Source organism: Meriones unguiculatus, chromosome 8, assembly GCF_030254825.1.
Source record: "Meriones unguiculatus strain TT.TT164.6M chromosome 8, Bangor_MerUng_6.1, whole genome shotgun sequence".
Lineage (NCBI taxonomy): Eukaryota > Metazoa > Chordata > Mammalia > Rodentia > Muridae > Meriones > Meriones unguiculatus.
Window position 1 is genome coordinate 89,897,290 of NC_083356.1, and position 19,110 is coordinate 89,916,399.

Here is a 19,110-nt window from a genome sequence, read left to right on the forward strand (position 1 = left end):
CCTCTCCTACCCATTCTGTGTTTCCTCCAAGAATATGGCTTCAGCGAGCACCTCAGTGAGTCTTGGTTTTGTTCCTGGAGAAGCGATCAATACCTTCCTTCATCATGAAGGGTTTAGCCCCTTTGTTATCTTGCCTGGATTAGATTGTTGTTATTTCCTATTGGCTTTAATCATAGGATATGGTAACACCAAAAAACCCTAAATTCTGGACATAATCTTCCATGCTTCCATTATTGTCAACCACCCTTCCTAACACTGTAATTTGGAGGGTGGGTTGGTTGGTTGGTTGGTTGGTTGGTTGGTTGGTTTAATGTTTTATTTTGTTTTGTTGTGTTGTGTTTTCTTTTTGCCTGTTGGCTTAAGGGCCTCAGAAGGCCAAAGTGGCCAGGGGAAGTCTGAGATTCCAGTTGAATGGAATGTTTGCTATATCTCCACTCAGGGACACTCTTCTATCTGGAATCAAAATTGCTAGGCCAGCAGACGTTAAGAAAAACTTAAGCAAAATTTTCATAGTCATTAGTGGTGATAATGAGTAGAACTATTACTGTTTCAGTCCCTTCAATCCTGGACTCATGAATCCTGGCAATGATAGAAACTGTAGCATATATTGGATGCTAATTCAAAGCATATACTACTTTCTAAAGAACCTTGCCTCAGTCTTCCAGGCTACTAAGACATTGGTGCTTTAACAGTGTATTCAAAACTTATTCTATCCATTCTCTCCAACAAGCTGTCTCAGAATGGGGAGCATATTATGACCAGAAGGTTCCATGAGCTTGGGCCCCCTATTGCACACTTCTCTGGTGTGAAGTGACGTCCTGGTCAAAAGAAATGCTTTGTGGACTTCCGGGTGCTGGATAAGGCATTTTGTAAGTCCATGAATGGTAGTTTTGGCAGAAGCATTATGTATAGGAAAGGTAAACCCATAGCCAGAATGTGTAGCTATTCCAGTAAGAACAAAAGGACATTCTCCATTCTGTGAAGGAAGTGGTCTAGTGTAGTCCACCAGCCAGTAGTCACTGACTGGTCATCCTGGGAAAGAGTGCCATATCAGACTCATTGGCCTCTGCTGCTGACAAATCAGCACAAATCAGCAACAACTGAAGCCAGCTGAGCTTTAATGAGTGGAAGTGTGTGTTGTTGAGCCCATGCATAACCTCTGTCTTTACCACATGACCACTTTGTTCATGGGTCCAATGGGCAATGACAAGGATGGCCATATATTCTAGATAGTAACCCTCTATCAGATATATATAATTGGTAAAGTTCTACCTCCAATATGTAGAGTGGGACATTGCACAATGATGGTGTTCTAGCCATGCCGAAGCTTTTCAGCTCCGTGAGGTCCCATTAATTGCTGGTCTTAGTGCTTGTTCTATCAAAGCCCTTTCTTGTGACATTCCCTTTCTCCCTTTTATCAGATTCAGGTATCTGTTCATATGTTAAGGACTTTGCTCCAATTAGAGTTGAATTTCATGTACTATGATAGATATGGATCTGTTTTCATTCTACAAATCCATCCAGTTTGACCAGCACCATTTGTTGAAAATGCTGTCTTTAGTGTGTATTTTTGGCTTATTTATCAAAAATCTGGTGTCATTATTTGTCAAAAATATAGAGGCTTATTCCTGTGTCTTTAATTCCATTAATCAGTGTGTCTGTTTTCATGTCAATACCATACTACTCTTACTACTATAGCTCTGTAATGCTACTTGCAATCTGGGTTGGTGGTACCTCCAGCTAATCGTTTATTGTGTTCGGGATTCATTTTGCTTTCTGGTTTTCGTGTGTGTATGTGTGTTTGTGTGTGTGTGTGTGGTTGTTTAGGATGTGTGTGTGTGTTTCCATATAAAGTTAAAGTGTTTTTTTCAGTTTCTGTGAAGAATTGTGCTAGAAATTTGTGAGGATTACATTTAATCTATAGATTGCTTTTTTGGGGGGGGTGGCCATTTTCACTGCATTAATCCTACTGATCATGAACATTGAAGACCTTTTCATCCTCTGGTAGCCTTTTCATTTTCTTTGTTTAATGTCTTAAGTCTTATATTATACTACAAGACTTATTATAAAAGTCTTTCACTTGCTTGGTTAGAATTATCCTGAGGATTTTTTTTTTTTTTTTTTGAGGCTGTTGTAACAGGTACTGTTTCCCTGATTCCTTTTTCAGTACATAGGAAGGTGACTAATTTTTTATCAATTTTTTTGTGGTGCTACTTTTCTGAAATGTTTATCAGCTGTTCCTACTTATGCATGGAGCTTTTTGGAGTCTTTTGTGTATAAAATTATATCATCTGTAAATAGAGATACTTTGATTTCATCCTTCCCTATTTGCATCCTTTTGATCTGCTTGTCTTATTGTTCTAGCAGAAACATTACCCACTACACTGAGTAGGTATGGAGAGAATGATATGTTCATTTTCTCCTGATTTTTCTAGAAATGCTTTGAGTCTCTCATTTAGATTGATGTTGGATGTGAGACTGTTGTAAATTGCCGATAGTGTGTTATATTATGTAGTTTTGTATATTCAATCTCTCCAAGGCTTTTGTCATAAAGCACTCCTGCATTTTGTCGAAGGCCTTTTCTGCATCTAATGAGATGATCATATGGTTTTATCTTTCGTTCTGTATTTATATGGATTATATTTATTGACTAACATATGTTGAATGATTTCTACATCTCTGTGATAAAGCCTACTTGATCATATTGGATGATTTTTTTTATTGAATTTCATTTCAAAATATTTTATTGAGAATTTTAGGATCTGTGTTCATAAAGGATAATGGTCTGTAATTTTCTTTTTTGCTGGGTTATTGTGTGGTATTGGTGTCAGTGTGTTAGTGTCTCTTAAAAGATTTTGAGAATATTCCTTCAGTTTGTATTTTCTGGAATAAACTGCGGAGTATTAGCATTAATTTTTCTTTGAAGGACTGATAGTATTCTGCACTAAAACCATCTAGCCCTCATTTTTTTAAATTACAGTTTATTCACTTTGTATCCCAGCTGTAGCCCCCTTCCTTGTCCCCTCCCAACCCCATTCTCTCTCCCTTATCTCTTCCCATGCCCCTCCCCAAGTCTACTGATAGAGGATGTCTTCCTTCCCTTCCCTCTGACCCCAACCTATCAGGTCTAATCAGGACTTGCTGCATTGTCCTCCTGCATGGTTGGTGTGGAGGGACTTAATTTTGCTTATTTCATCTTGATTTAACATTGACAGGCAGGTTGTGTGATATTGGTGTTTGTAAACTCCTATCAGGAAATATCAGGAAACTCATCCATTTCCGTTAGGTTTTCCAGTTTGGCAAAATACAAATTTTTAAAGTATGACTTTAGGGTTCTCATTCGTCTGTGTCTGTTGTAATGACTCCCTTTCCTTCTCTCTTTCGTTCATTTCTTTTTCTTTATTTTTCTTTTGGTATGTGTGTGTGTGTATGAAATGGAACTGGATCTGTAGACCAGCCTGGCATTGAACTTAGTGGGGGGAGGTCTTCTCTCTCCTTTTAATTAATTTGGCTAAGGTTTTGTCAATGTTGTTCACTTTCTCAGACATTTATCTCATTGATTCTTTGTATTATGTTTGTCTCCATTTCATTGATTTCATCCCTGAATATGATCACTTTTTTTCCTCTCCATGTTTTGATATAGGCACTTACTTAGCACTATGAACTTGACTCTCAGAAGTGCCTTCATTGTTTCTCTTAGGTTTTTATATATTTTGTTTTCATTTTCATTCTGTTCAAGAGTGTTTGCAATTTTCTTTAGGATTTCTATTAAACCCACTTTTCATTTGTAGTGTGTTACTTACTTTTCATGAGTTTGTATACTTTCTGCTATTTCAGATAGGATGCAGGGTGTTATTCAGTCTTCTTATATCTGCTGAGGCTTAGACTTGATCTGTATCCTAGTATTTGTGTAATTTTGCAGAAAGTTCAATGTGCTGATGAGAAGAAAGCATATTTTTGTGTTAGGTGGAAGGTTTTGCAAATACCTGTTAAGCTTGTGTGATTTATGTAGTTATTTAACTCCATACTGTTTAGTTTGGATCTCAATGATCTGTGTATTGTGAGAGTGGAATATTAAATAAAGTCACCATTTGTCACTGTGGTGCATGTGGGGTGGGGGTCCATATGTGGTTTTAGTGTGTACTGCTGTTTCTTTTATGAACTTGGGTACACTTATATTTGGTGCATAAATGTTTCAAATGGTAAAAATCCTCTGGGTTTTTTCCTTTAGTTGCTATTTAGTGTCCTTACTGTCTCTTCTGATTAGTCTTGGTTTAGAATCTTTTTGTTAATTATGAAAATACCTGCACTTGCTTGCTTCTTGGATTCATTTGTTCAGACTATGTCTTTGCAGTCTTTTGCAACAAAGTGATATCTATCTTTGATGGTGAGATTTGTTTCTTGGATGTATAAGCTAGATCTTCTTTGTTAATCTAGTCTGTTAGTCTGTTTGTTTTAATTGGGAAATTAAGGTCACTAATATTGAGAGTTATTAATGAGGAGTGTTTATTGATTCCTGTTATTTTGTTGTTATGGTTTTTAATTACCTCCTTTCTACCAACAGTTCTAGGATCCTTTAGTACTTGTATCTTGGGTACAGTTAACTTCTTCAGACTGGAGTTTTTCTTCTAGTGCCTTTTGTAGAGCTGATTTACTGGACAAAAAAAAAATCTTAAATTTAGGTTTTTATTGAATATTCTTATTTCTCTATTGATTATTTTTTTAATAATTTTGCTGCATTCTGAAGGCTGGGATACTATCTCTGTTTCTCAGAGTTTGGAGAATATAAGGTCAGGCCTTTCAGGCCTTCAGAGTCTCCTTTGGGAAGTTAGATATTATTCTAATGAGTCTGCCTTTCTACATGACTTGGTCTTTTTCCCTTGCAGTTTTTATATCCTACCTTTGTACTGAAATGAAAATATTTAATGTTTTTATTATTATGTATCATGGGGAATTGTTTATCCTCACCTATCTATTTTATTTTCTGTATGTTTCATGTAACTTGATAGGGTCACCTTGATCTTTTTATTGGGGAAATTTTCATTTATGATTTTGTTTAAAATATTTTCTGTTCCTTTGACTTGTGTTTCTTTTCTTTCCTCTATCCACTCATCCTATTCTTAGGTTTCACCTTTTTTGTATATTCCCAGATTTCTTGGATGTTTTCTTTGACTTTTTAATTTGCGATTCATTTTGAAATTTTTTAAATGAATGGAAACTTAACCTAGACATTTATGTTCACATGATCTTATTCTCTCACCCTGTTGTTCTCTACAATATATGCAGTTTTTCAACCTTGAGTACTTGGTTTATATTTTTTTTCAAAAACCTCATTTTTGAGATCTAGAGAAAGACTGTATAGAATTAAGAGTAGTGAGTGAAATTACCTACCTATTCATTGGATTTCAATCTTGCTGGCTCAGTAGTTGTTTCTGTCAGCAGGCCTAACAATAGTGTTCATATATGCAGGTCTCTGCATAACTCCAAAGATTAACCTAACTGAGGTGCCAATGGAGTGAAGAAAGGACAGACTTACAGATACAGGAACAGAAATATAGAGAAATTATATGGACTGGGCTCTCAGATGGAGAAGCCATTGCAACCTGAAACCTCAGTTTCTTTATTATGGACAGTTGGACAGGGAAGTGGGATTATTATACACAGCTTTTTTTAAAAAGGAACCATAGTTATTGCATACACATGAACAAGGAGGAAGAATTATTAAATACAGCTGAACAAGGAAGTGGGTTTCACTAATCTCAGTAGCAGAATTTCTGCAGGACACAGTCTTCAGGCCACACACATTTGGAGGGAAAGCTATGGTGGACATTTTCTGCAGAAACTTGTCAGTATTCACACTCAAATCAGAGGAAGGCTTTGCCATCCTCTGAACCTCACCCAAGGAAGGCTTTGTCACTCCCCTGGGGCTGAGGTATTGTAATCCTTGGCATGCCATTGCCCTTGTCAGCAACACATATTCAGCTGGGTCGTCACTCACTCCTTATGCATATGAATGTTCTACTGGATTTGGAAAATTTTTGCACTTTCTTTCTGAAAAACTGATGATATTTGTAAAAGATCATAGCCCAAATTAACTAGTTTCCCTGAAATAATGGATATAATGAAAGTATACTGTCAGATCTGGACATGATAGTACATGCCTGTTATTCCAGTACTGGAAAGGTTAAGGCAAAATCATTGTATTTCAAGGCCAGCCTACCCTTGCCAGTGAGGGGACATATATATGGGGCAAACGGAATATTCAAACCAAAGGAGTTCTTTGTCTATATTGAGTGAACATGTTTAGAAAATACTGGTGAGAGAAGAAAAAAAGAAGAAAAATATTGTTTATTTTTACGAACATAATTCCTTGTTTTGTGACACCTCAGGGTTATCAAAATGAAGAAAAATTTGATTCCTCTATATTTTAAATATATTGCCTACAGAAGCCAGATTATGAAGACATGTGGCAAGAGGGCTGAAGAAAATTTTGTCAATGGGTATTATTTACATCATATTTGAATTTTTTAGGCATTCATAGGCATGCCTGGTAGGGAACTCCTCTGCTCTTTGCCACAAAAATGTGACAGTTATATTTGAACCATACTAATTCAAAGTGTATTGGAAGAATAATTTAGAATAAACATTCTAATGGTCTTAATTGGCAGTAAACAATGGTTTGCTTATGCTCAAGCAAAAGTTATTCTTTTTCATAAAATAGTTGTGAACATAAATCATGCATGGATTACATGATTAAAATTTTTGTTAAAAAATTAGGGGCCATTATAAAGCGAGGGTAATCTACAAATATTTATACTTACTTAAATGTTGAATTTTTATTATGACAGACTGCATTTTTATTTTATTTAGTAATTTCTTGATGTTTTTATTTATCACTGAAATATAAATTAAAATGCTTTTAAAGTTACTTTCAGAATACAAATGAGAAGTTGAAAGTTGCGTAGAAGGAGCAGCCTTGCTAGGCCACAGAGGAGGACTTGGCAGCCAGTACTGACGATACCTGATAAGCTATGGTCAGATGGAAGGGGAGGAGGTCCTCCCCTATCAGTGGACTTGGAAAGGGTCAGGGAGGACATGAGGAAGGGATTGGGAGGAAAAGAGAGAGGGGGCAATGGCTGGGATACAAAGTAAATAACCTGTGATTAATATTAAAAAATAAAAATTATTAATAAAAAAAAGAAAGTTACATAGATGCTCTCCTATTGCTGTGAGAAACTAGAAAGCATGGTTTTTCCTCTACAAATTTCTGAATTTTATAATTAGATATGCAGAAATATTTTAAGAAAGCATATTTTTCACAAAAAATAGGAAATATGCTAAAACTACAAATCTATATTTCAAGTTTTAGCCATATTTAATGGATTTTTAGGCATATAAAATACTGCATTTGCAATAAGACTAAGGTTTTTAAGATAAACTGTTAGTATCATAAAAATTAAAAGAATCACTAACAAAAAGCCACATCTTAATATTTTTTAAAGTGTCTTGAGTATTTTGATATACAGGTACAAATAAACAGGGATCTACAGTAATGACTAAAAACAATAAGGGTACTGTATTAAACCGTTAAAGGAATGGCCCTGTAGCATTGAAATTTTCTTCAGAATTGTATTTTGTCAAATGATAAGAACAAAGCTTTTTCAGTAAAGGGTATATTCTCTGGATAAATCCATTTGTCAATTACAGGCATTTTCTTAAAAAAAAAAAAAATCTACTGCCAAGCTTCCTTAAGATGGCTTAAAATACTGATTGTGGTATTCAAGTGATAAGAATAACATTTTAGCTTCTACACAAGCCAGAATTTTTTAAATTTAATTTTATTTATATAATTATTTATTACAATTTATTCACTTTGTATCCCCGCTGCAGCCCCCTCCCTCATCTCCTCCCAGTCCCATCCAACTTCCCTCCTCTCCCCCTATGTCCTAGTCCCCTAATAGGGAAGGACCTCCTCCCCTTCTGTCTGACCCTAGCCTATCAGGTCTCATCAAGGCTTGCTGCATCATCTTCCTCTGTGGCCTGGCAAGGCTGCACCACCCCCAGGGGCAAGTGATCAAAGAGCCAGCCACTGAGTTCCTGTCAGAGACAGGGAACCCACTTGGAAACTGAGCAGCTAATGGGTTTCCTTTGAACAGGGGGTCTAGGTCCTCTCCATGCATGATCCTTAGTTGGAGTATAGGTACAAGCCAGAATTTTTGATGTTTTTCTTATCTAGCTTTTATAAGAATATAGATATAATATATAACAATGTATATATATATATCAAATATAATCCAGATTATATTTTGTAATGATTATGAACAAGGTATAAATTTCTAGTATATGAAAAATTATGCAGGTCTTTAGAATCAATACGATTTAAATATTTATTAAAATTTTTCAATGAACTTAGTAAAGCTGGGAGATTAAAAAAAAAGAAAAAGAAAAAAGCAGCCCCAATTAGCTATTAAATGCCAAATTGTTAGCCCTGAAAAAAAAAATGACAAACCAGTAATATTATATAGATTCAACAGGTTATATTTAGGCATATATATGCATACATATGTGCATGCAATCATAATTAATGAAGATGAGCTGAGATAAGTATGTGGGTGGGTTTGAAGGGAGAAAAGGAAAGAGAAATGTTGCAGTTAAATTACAGTCTTACAATACACCGAAAATATGCACAGAATCTGGATAGTGAACGTATTATAAAAGTGTTCCCCTATTACATGTATCAAATTCTATGCTAAGGGCCCAAGAAAAGCCTCTGCAGGTACAAGTGCTTGCCAACAAGCCTAACAACTTGAGTTCCATCCGTAGAATCTACATGTTGAAAGGAGAGCATGGACTCTTGCAAGTTGTCCTCTGTCCTCCTTAGTGCATGAATACCTCACTCCCACCACACCCTACTCTAACCCAACAGAACATAAATTATAAATTAAGAGAGGGACACAGAAAAATGCTACAATCTATGTTTGACAGAACTTCCTGAATTTTCTGAAGAGAAAATTTAATGTAATTTTTTTATTTGTTTGTTTATTAACTTAAAATATGTTCTATAATGTGACCCAGCTTTTCTTTTCTTTGATTATTAGAAAATGCATGTTTTCCTTAATAAGAAAGTCATAATTAGAGATTTTTTTATTTAAGTATATGTTCCTATGCTTCTGTTTTAGGAGAACTCTGGAGATGTCCACGTCTGCCTCTGTAAGATAGATATTGAAGGCTGTGTGGCTTAGAAAATATCTATAGCATTAGATACTCAAGGTAAGTGGAACCTATAGCCCCATAATAATTAGTATGGTCACTCAATTAGAATTTAACTTGCCAATTTTTCTTTCGTTCTCCAGCATAGTGTTTCAGAGTACTCTCTGTATGACTACTTCCATGCTTGCATGACTACAAATCCCACCTGTATTTGACGTTTTTTCCAGTGAGGTATACAAACCAGAAAAGGGATTTTAAATTTTACTTGCCCTCAAAGAAACATACTCAGAAGGCAGGATTGTCTTCAGAAAAATAATTTAGAATTCTAATGTTAATGAAAAAAACTTAAATTAAAAAAATCAAATTAAAAAAAATTACTTGCCACATTGGGACACTGTGAATAGGGCACAGCTCCTCATTTCTGTAAGTCTTATAAAGTGAAATGAGGGCCTAGAAAATAAAACTTTACTTATCGTTTTAAAAGAAATCAGAAATACAGACTCAAAAATTCATTTTCAATACTGCTATAAAATTTAGCCTTTGAACAAAGTCTACTTTTCTCGTTATTTGAACCAGATAAAATAGTCTATGCAGCCTTTTAGATAAGATATTTTGTAGCTAACTCTTTCTCCCAATATTACTGTATTTTCCAGATTTTGTTAGATTACAGGAACTTAAAAATCTGTTTCCTCTTGAATTTGTAGTTAGCAAGTTAATGGTTTTGCTAGGGTTGTGTGTGTGTGTGTTTGTATGTGTGTGTGTGTGAACATTGTTGTCAGAAATGACATTTCTTGAAAAAATGACTACTACTACTTATTCCTAATTAATTTCTATGGTATATATAGTATCACTGGTTTCTTAGCATGACTGCTTGATTTTTCTGAATTATAGTGTGTTGTAGTTATTTTTCTGTTGCTGTGATAAAACACTATGATCAGGGAAACTTATAAAAGAAGGCATTTAACTGGGTTTTTATTGTCTTGGAGGGTTAAGCCCATGATGACAGAGCAGAAGTATTGCAACAGAAACAGCTAAGAACAGTTTTAAGATACACATTTAAACTGCTAGCAGGAGGCAGAAAAGGCACTGGGAATGGCAAGATCTTTTAAAACCTCACAGCCACTCCCAGTGAGACACCTCCTCCAGCGGGGCCGACACCGCCTAACCCTTCCCATATGGTTCCACCCAGCATTCAAGCATGAGTGTATGGGGCCACGATATGATTATTAGGTGCCTCTTGTCACCATTACTTTCATATCTACCCTGTCTTATTGTGTGCACTCACTGTCTTTCTCTCTACCAGTTTTTTTCCTTTCTGTGCGGAAGCTATTTAATGTCACTCTACCACATTTCCCTTTTCCTGCACTTATATCATGAGCTATTTTCAGAAACACCTTGTCTACATTTTTAGCTTAAAATATTCTCCCTGTTTTCTGTTAGCACCTTCGGAGATTTTGGCTACTGTATTAGACCTTTGGTTTGTTTTTAAACTTTTTTTTTTGTACAAAAAGCTAGAAATCTAGTTTTTGCTTCCTACTTGGGGATATCAAATTTTCCAGCACCAATTGAGGTTTACTCTAATGTAGGATTTTGATACCTTTGTCAAAATTTAGGTGGCTCTAACTTTGTAAGTTTATCTGAGTCCTTTGTTCTATTCATTGATGTATGTTTTTGTACTCTTTGTTAATTGTAGTTCTGCAGAGTAACTTGAAATGAGGTTTTGTGGTACCTGCAGTTTTGTGCCTTTTGTCTAGAATTGCTTTAGCTATTTGGGCTCTTTTTTGTTTCCGTATAAACTGTAGGATGGTTCGGCTTCTTTTACAATGTAATTCAAATTTGATGGAGGTTCCATTGAAGATACTGAAGTACTGACTGTCCTGGTATCCTGAAAAACTGGCATCCAACCTGTGTCACTCTGAATAAGTTCAGATGAAAGGTAGAAAAACTTCAGGACATCTGAGAAATCAGTTAACTTACCATATCAAAAAAAAATGCTACATCGGGTCTTTGGTTCATTATAGTTCCCATCTGACCAGGAGGAACCAGCAGTTAAGCCAGCAGTTATAACTCAGCAGCTCAATGCTCTGATTGTAAAGAGCAGGGAAATTCATACTCAACCTTAGTTAGGGCTCATCTGTGTTCCCAGCATTCTTATTACTCTGTTGATTTGTACAGTATTCTGAGTCCCTGCACATGTGGGAAGAATCAAAAGGTGAATTCCAGTAGATCACTGCCTGTTTTACTTTTCCACTGCTTGAAGGGCTGCTTCCTACTATAAAGCTTCTGAATTTTTAAAAATTATATACAGATTTCTGTTGTGCAAATTGCTTGTGTGTGTTATATTTTGCCAGCTATCTTTATCTTTTTAGCATTGTGCCTAGCTCTGTTCTGATAGACTCAACATGAAACCCTGCCTGATTTGTTTCTTGGTGTCTCTGTTCCCCAACTAGTTTTCTGTAAAATACCAGAGTGTGTTTCTCAGGTTATTGAAAAAGTAACTTAAATGGCTCATGTAAAAGCACTCTGCCTGATTAATAATGATAATTTATGCCATATTTCAAATACCCTGAGTAAGTAGGTTTTTGCCCATAAACATACTATTTTATGTGGTTTTGTAGTAAGTTCTTCATTAATGTTTTATATGAAAACTTTGCTTTCACTTTCTTGTTGTCATTTTATTTTCTAGCTTTTTATTTCATTCCAGAAAATTTTATAAATTTTTATATGGTAATTTCTTCTATTTAATTGCAGAATCACCTTCCAATTACTTGGGTTAAAATATCCTTCTATGACAAGTATTGTAGATAGTAGCAAGTTTTGACCTGTATTAAGTCTAAGAGACCCAATGCATGATGTCTTTTCAAGAAAACTAATCTAAGAAAAGGACTTCCAGCATTCTCCATACATCGTCAGCCCATGATTGCTCCTCAGCCTACACGTGTGTAAAATCAATTAAGGATCTATTTATGTGATTTGTATGTATAGTTGTATGTATTGTTTTCAGGCACCTATATATATCTAAATATACACATGTAAATAGACATACAAACTTATTTTTTAAAATAGGCTCAAGCCATTGTCCGACAAGTTGCAAATTCTTATGCAGTGACTGATTTTACCATCTTGAAGCAGAAGCTGTGCTTGAAAGAAATCTCAGCTTGAACTTTTTGTAGTTTTTTAAACTATTTCAGTGTGGGTGTGTGCACAGTTGAAATTCACATGTGCATGGCATCTTTGTATGATGTAGATATTAGCCAACCACTTACACTGGTTTACTCCTTTCGTCCACCAGAACGGTCCTGGGAAGCACAGTCCAGCAAGGCTTAGCAGCAAGTCATTACCAGCTGAGCCATCTTCCCAGCCTGAGCTTTGTTTCTGGATGTCTTCATCCAGAGTGTATAATGATCCCTTTCAGTTATACTTGGTTGATTATAGAAGTTAATGCCACCTATAAATACATTCACAGAAGGGACTGCTCTGCCCATTCTCACATTGTTCCTAGATAACCGTTTTCTAAATTATGATTCATCTGAGAAAGAACAGTCACTTGATGTAGTCTCTTTAATGTGAGCCCCCAATTAAAGAACAAAACAAGAAAATTAAGTGGAAGAAAAGGAATAACTAAACCCACGCCACAGCTATACCTAAATTACTTTTCTTAACTGGGAACCTACGTGTGTCTGTGCTGAGTTAGACAGGAAACTAACCCTCACAAATGGATTTGTTAGTAGATACAGCACATTTTCAGAATTATTTTATACCTCTCATAGCACTCAGAATAATGCAATAGGTGGACTAGTGTGTTAAAAAGGAAAAGGGACCCTATTGATACAGATTCTATGAGAGCCTTCATGGTGTACATATTTCCTGTAAGTGCCTCTCCATAAAACGGATGTGTACTATACATAGTGTTTAAGAGGAAAGGGATTTGATTTTGAAACAAACTGGAATCATGTCAACTAAATAGTGAATCCTCCAAAATGATTACATTAGGCGGCTCTAAGATTGTCTTATGATACTAAAATTCATCAATATTTTGGATAGTCTTCCTAAAAATGTAATAATCTGAACATGGGTTATATTTTAACTATACTGATAATGATCTCATCTCTGAAATTTTTGCTCTGATGTTGCATATTTCATAAATCCTCTGACTGTTCTGTGTCATGTTGTTCTGTTTTGTTTTTTGAGCTAGCAGCTCGTTTTTTGCCAATGATGTTTAAACTCCTGTGCTTCTGCTTCTTCAGCTTTAGCCTCATAGTGATAGACACTGAAGGTCTGCACATCGCAGCCACCTCTGGATATTCTCTTTTAAATTGTAGTTCACTCCTTACTTTGCACCCCTCTCATAACACTTAAATTTTCTAATAGTTATATAATCTTCATGTCTATTTTCTGCCCACACTAGAAGTCAAAGAATACCGAGGTAGTCTCTGTGCAGTATGACACATTTACCTTCTCAAAGAGCTTATAGTTATGAAAAAATCACATTTTCATTTAAAAATTTAATTTTAAAGCAAATATAAATCAAAGTAAAGTTGTTTTCAGATAGAACTGTGATGATATCGTTTCACTAGGTAAAATGACATACATGCACTGATATACTCTAAAAGTTCTAAAGACTGCACAGCACAACATCAGGGTACACTCATAAAGCCCTTCTGGTATAACTGGTATAGTTAATTTGCCTTTATATGCTTTTCGCTTTATCTGTGGGAGTATTTTAAATGTTTTTATTGAAATTCAGTAAATATATAATTTTCAAGAGCAGAGTGCTAGGCAGATATATCAGTCAGAAAAGTGATTGCTGTGTAAGCATGAGACCACCTGAATCCAGCCTCTATCACCCACATACAAAGCTAGGTATTGTGGTATGTGCTTGTGATCTCGGCACTGGAGACACAATGACAGGAGGAGCCCAAATGCTTACTGAACAGTGAACTTACTCCAATCCAGGACCCCCTGGTAAAAGACCTTGGCACTAGAAGACACAATGTGTGCTTCCAAAGGAATGAAGCAACGAACAATACTACCCAGACAGCTATGATCCCTGTGAGCCACAATGACCAGCATACCCTCATAAGCCTAAGGGTGCATGTTGACCTTGGCAGGAACAAGAAGCTAATTAACTGAGAGTCCCACTCAAACCTAGCCGACTTCCCAGGAACAGTAAAGTCACTGATTGTGGAAGAGAGCCTATAACCACCACTTTTCTAAACCAGCTAACTATATTCTAATATATATATATTCTTGTCCTTATATGCATATACAAATGTAGTTCTCAAAACATCAAGGAAATTTCTCTTTGTTACAGACAGAAATCATTACCAATCAAATTGTAGAGATGTGGAACCTAATCCCAAAGGCTATATCCACAAAACACTTCTGGTACCATGAAAGTTAGTCCTCAAGGAGCCTTTCAGGTCATTTCCAGCTCACAGGCCTCTGGGCCCTTATGCTGTCTTCAACAATATAACTTACCTTCTATCTCTGGGAGGCAACAGAGGCAACAGAGGGCACTAGCAATAGTGCCTCTTGTAATATTTCCAAGTCTCTTGAGCAACCTAGGCTATCAGCTAAAAAGAAGGCTTCTTATGAATGCCTGGTGTTAGGCTTTTCAGCTAGATGGGTTTTGGTTCTTGCAAGGACAGAGCATTGTGAGCCCAGATAGGAAATTTTTATCTACAATACATGTATTTATTAACATATCACATATATTTATATTTAATTTATGATAAAGTACATAAAATTTTAAAAAGTGGGAAATGAAAATTGAGATGTGGACTGGGTACGGTAGCACACACCTGTAATTCCAGCATGGAGGAGGCAGAGGCAGGCGGATCTCTGTGAGTTCGAGGCAGAGTATATATCTGACTGGGGTACATGTGAATGCACTGCCAGGCATGATGTAACAGGCGGTAGTTTAAGATGGTGAATGAGTAGTTCCATATATTGCTAAGTGTCTTCCTTTATTTGAGTCAGTGCCTGAATTCTCTATAGAAGCTACTTCCAGGGAATGTATGCAAACCCAGAAACAAATGGGTACTTGTGCGTGATTAAATCACTAACCTATGTTTACTGAGGAATTAAAACTACCATTCTCTATAGCTTTCAATCATTGAGTGTGTTAACATTAGGACTGAAGACAAGGTTATGTCCCATTCACAGTGAAGCAGCTCAATAAATAAATAAATATATGATTATATGTATTTTTAAGATTATAATTTTCATTGTATCTAAAATATAAAATATATTGTATAATATATTGTGGTTCCATGGATCTAGTTCATGTAGGTCTATCATAGCCATTCTGAAGGCACAGCAGGTTTGAAATATAAAATTTCCTTTTCTGTTAACTCTCTTATAGCCAAAACCTAAAATGGAAATACTAAGAGCACTTTGATATTACAGTGAATTTTAAGCAGAATCAGAGGCTAAATACCAACTGTAGAAATGCTAATTATGAATTGCTGCCTGACATTGTTTGGTATTCGTTATTATATAACTACTATATCAAAGCTCCTTTCTCAGATTTGAGAAACTCTGAATTACTAAGTAATCTGTCCCCAAAAGTTTAGAAGACAGGTGGATAAAATGTGTGGAATGAGCCATACAAGAATGCATTTGTGTTATTTCTCTGTGGGAAAAGGAAGTGAAACATTTTTCTTTTATTTTCACCATTGGCATGAATTACTTTAATAAGTAAAATTTTACTTTAAAGAAAAATATATTACCATTCATCTCTGCAGTGGAACAAAGGTGACTTTTCCTCTGAGTTTTTTGGGTTGGTATTCCTAAACAATAGGCCTGAAATGGGGCAGACTCCTGTGTGACAAACTGATAGGGTGCCACCCTACCAAACATTTGAAAATTGTTCTCAGTGTTAAAATATGCAGAGTGTCTGGAGGGTGAGAAAGGCAAGGGATGATGAGAGGGAAGGAGGATGTGAGGGTGTATATGGTGTGTGAGTACATGGGTTCATCTAGGTAGTTGTACAAATCTGCTTATTTTTACTTTCTGTAATCTAAATATATTTTGTCATCATATCATATATGTATCATATTTGAAAATATTCTATAGTTCTTGGTGAACTCTCAGGACATCAGATCCTGATCAGCAATGCCAAAGCAGATGCACTGTCCTTGCTTTCCAGTTCTAAACAGTGCCCCTATGCAGTCACTGAGCTTCATTTGATTGTGAAGAGCTCATCTCCATGGCTACCTTCTAACAAATACACCAGAACCTTGTGAGCTGCCAGGAACCATCCATCTAGCAGTTCAGCAGAGCAGGAGCATATTTGTTTATCCTTTAAACACTCCACTAAGTCACTGTTTCTAAGTCGTTTTCCTTAGAATTTTACTTTATACATTATTTACATCTTTTCTTAATTTACTCTGACCATTACTTGTTATAATTACAAAATACCAAACGTTTAATTTTACCAATGGAGACTTAGGAGGAGATGCTGGGGTAAAAGCCTGCTAGCTCAGAGAAGCAGAGAAAGCACCCAGCTGACCTTCCTTCTCAGCTTACATCCCAACAGAAAAAAGCCCTCCTATTCAGCTCATGTCTTAGAAGGAAAAAGCTCTTCTTCTCCAGGCTGTCTACCCTTCTCTCAATGTCCCTTCTTTCTGTTTAATCCCTGCCAGCTGGTTGCTTGCTTCAACTCTTGACCTAGGGTTAACTTTATTTAATTCTGTTTATAGAAAGCTCTTGAATTAAAGGTGTGTGCTAGGGCTGAGCCACACCACAAGTACTTGTTTAGAATAAACAGCAAGCTCTAGGATCAAAGACTGAGCCATACCACAATTAGAAACAGATTTTTACAGTTCACAATCTCAGGGTTTACAGTCTGATGAAATGTCCTGCAACAACTACTATAAATTGCACATAATCCTAAAATTATGGAGATAAATAAGACTTCAAATTATAATCTAAGCATCTTCTTCAACTTATTAATGATATAGTCATAAATAAAACAAAATTAATCAAGAACAAGGGGTGGGTTCTCAATATTGTGGGGGAAACATGAATTAAAGTCATTTAACACTGGTATATTATAGTGGCTTAATATTAATTAAAATGAACCAGTGGGGTATCTCAGCTGGTGAAAACATGCTGCAAAGACTTAGGACCTGAGTTGGAGCCCTGGGACCCCCATGCTGGAAGGAGAGAATCAACTCCCACAATTTGTCCTCTGACAACCATATGTGCACCATGGCACACATGTACTATCCCACTAACAAATTAATGTAAACCAAAGATAACAAAGAATAACTGAAGCAAGATGTAACACATTGACAAATTAACAAAGAAATTTTCAACAGAAATTTGATGGGCTGCTAATGAAGGAGCATACTCTATAGAACTATTTCTCTTAGCTAAAAATCAATTATCTTTTGGTAGTTTTTCAAAAATACATATGATTACTTTTTTAGTACAACTTGGATCACTTATCTGAATTGTTTCTATGTATCTATGAAAGGCTGGATATAAGTTAAAGATCACACAACAAACATATTATTGTTATTGTAATATTTTAAACAAAACTTAATCTCCTGTCCAGGACCAGTAGTAGATTTGTGAATTGCCCTGTTAGCATTGAGAGCCAGCATTTGGGTAATTTTAGAAGAAATCCCAAAATATCTGTTGCTGTGAATGAGTCTAAGAATGTAATATACATGACAAATTGCTCTTTTCCTCCATTTGTCAGGTACAAAAGTAATACGGAAACTTATGATGAAGTGTTGTCATTGTGCTTGCCCTACAGTTCTGTTAAAGTTATTTTTGTAAAATTCAATTCATGTATCAGTAGTATCAGTATACTAAGGCTTGCTGCTAATATTCATAATTAAAAATATTTTAAGAAAAATAAAAACCTAATACTCCTGACTGGATGCAGGTGAATTAATTTTTCTAAGTTTTGTTCATTTTCACAGCCTTTCTATGCAAAAGTGCAACTGTATGAGTCAAGATCTAATCAACGGATAAAAATCTCTTTAGGTATTTTTATAATAAACTCTACCCAAGTTCCACAAAGCCATTCTACAGAAAGCAGTGTAGTCAACTCAAAGACATTGATCAGAATTGCCTTCTCACTCTGCCTTGCCAATTACAGTGTTTTCTCCTTTCCCAAAGCCATCTTCTTCATTACAATAACTTAATTCAGGATCTCGGACTCATATATATTTGTTAGCTACTCACAGAGAAAGATGATGCAGCCAGCCTTGATGAGACCTAATAAGCTAGGGTCTGATAGAAGGGGAGGAGGTTCTCCCCTATTAGGGGACTAGGGAAAGGGCATAGGAGGAGAAGAGGGAGGGTGGATGGGACTCAGGGGGGACAAGGGAGGGGCCTGCAGCAGGGATACAAAGTGAATAAATTGTAATGAATAGATATATAAATAAAAATAAATTTAAAAAAACAAACAAAAGTCAAAAAATTTTTAAAAAGAATGTAATATATTTTATATTTACTGTTTTCTCAAGATAAAAATATTCTACCCCAACTTTATGGTAACTTTGTCCTTTGACAGTTTTGTAAACTATAAATTTAAATATATATCATTGTCATATTTATAGATAAGTAAATATCAGATAATCTAGCCAGTATGGTCCAATGAGACTGAAACATAACTGTAAAAATACAGACTCTAAAACCAGATCTGAACAGTTTCATATCTCAGCTCCACCAATTAGATCCTTGTAAAAGCTTATACAAGATAGTCTACCATTCATTTTTATTATAAGTAATGAAAATGTATAAATAAAGGGAGCTTCTATAAAACAAAAACTGTTCACTGGCTTACCTCAGTAAGCATTTAGGTTTTGCCCAAGCATCTGAGTGAAAGCAGCAGTAGGTCTGATCCAGTTTGGACTGAGTTGAACTTGGATCCAAGTG

The 19,110-nt window shown here is 35.7% G+C and overlaps 1 protein-coding gene across 2 annotated transcripts in view; it reads left to right on the forward strand.

Annotated features, from left to right (window-relative positions):
- Mbd5 (methyl-CpG binding domain protein 5) overlaps positions 1–19,110 on the forward strand; it is a 355,636-nt gene that overhangs the window by 123,308 nt on the left and 213,218 nt on the right. For both annotated transcript variants that reach the window (XM_060390126.1, XM_060390125.1), the window contains exon 2: positions 9,180–9,270. The gene's annotated coding sequence lies outside the window, so the exon portion shown is untranslated. The remainder of the gene's footprint in view (positions 1–9,179; positions 9,271–19,110) is intronic.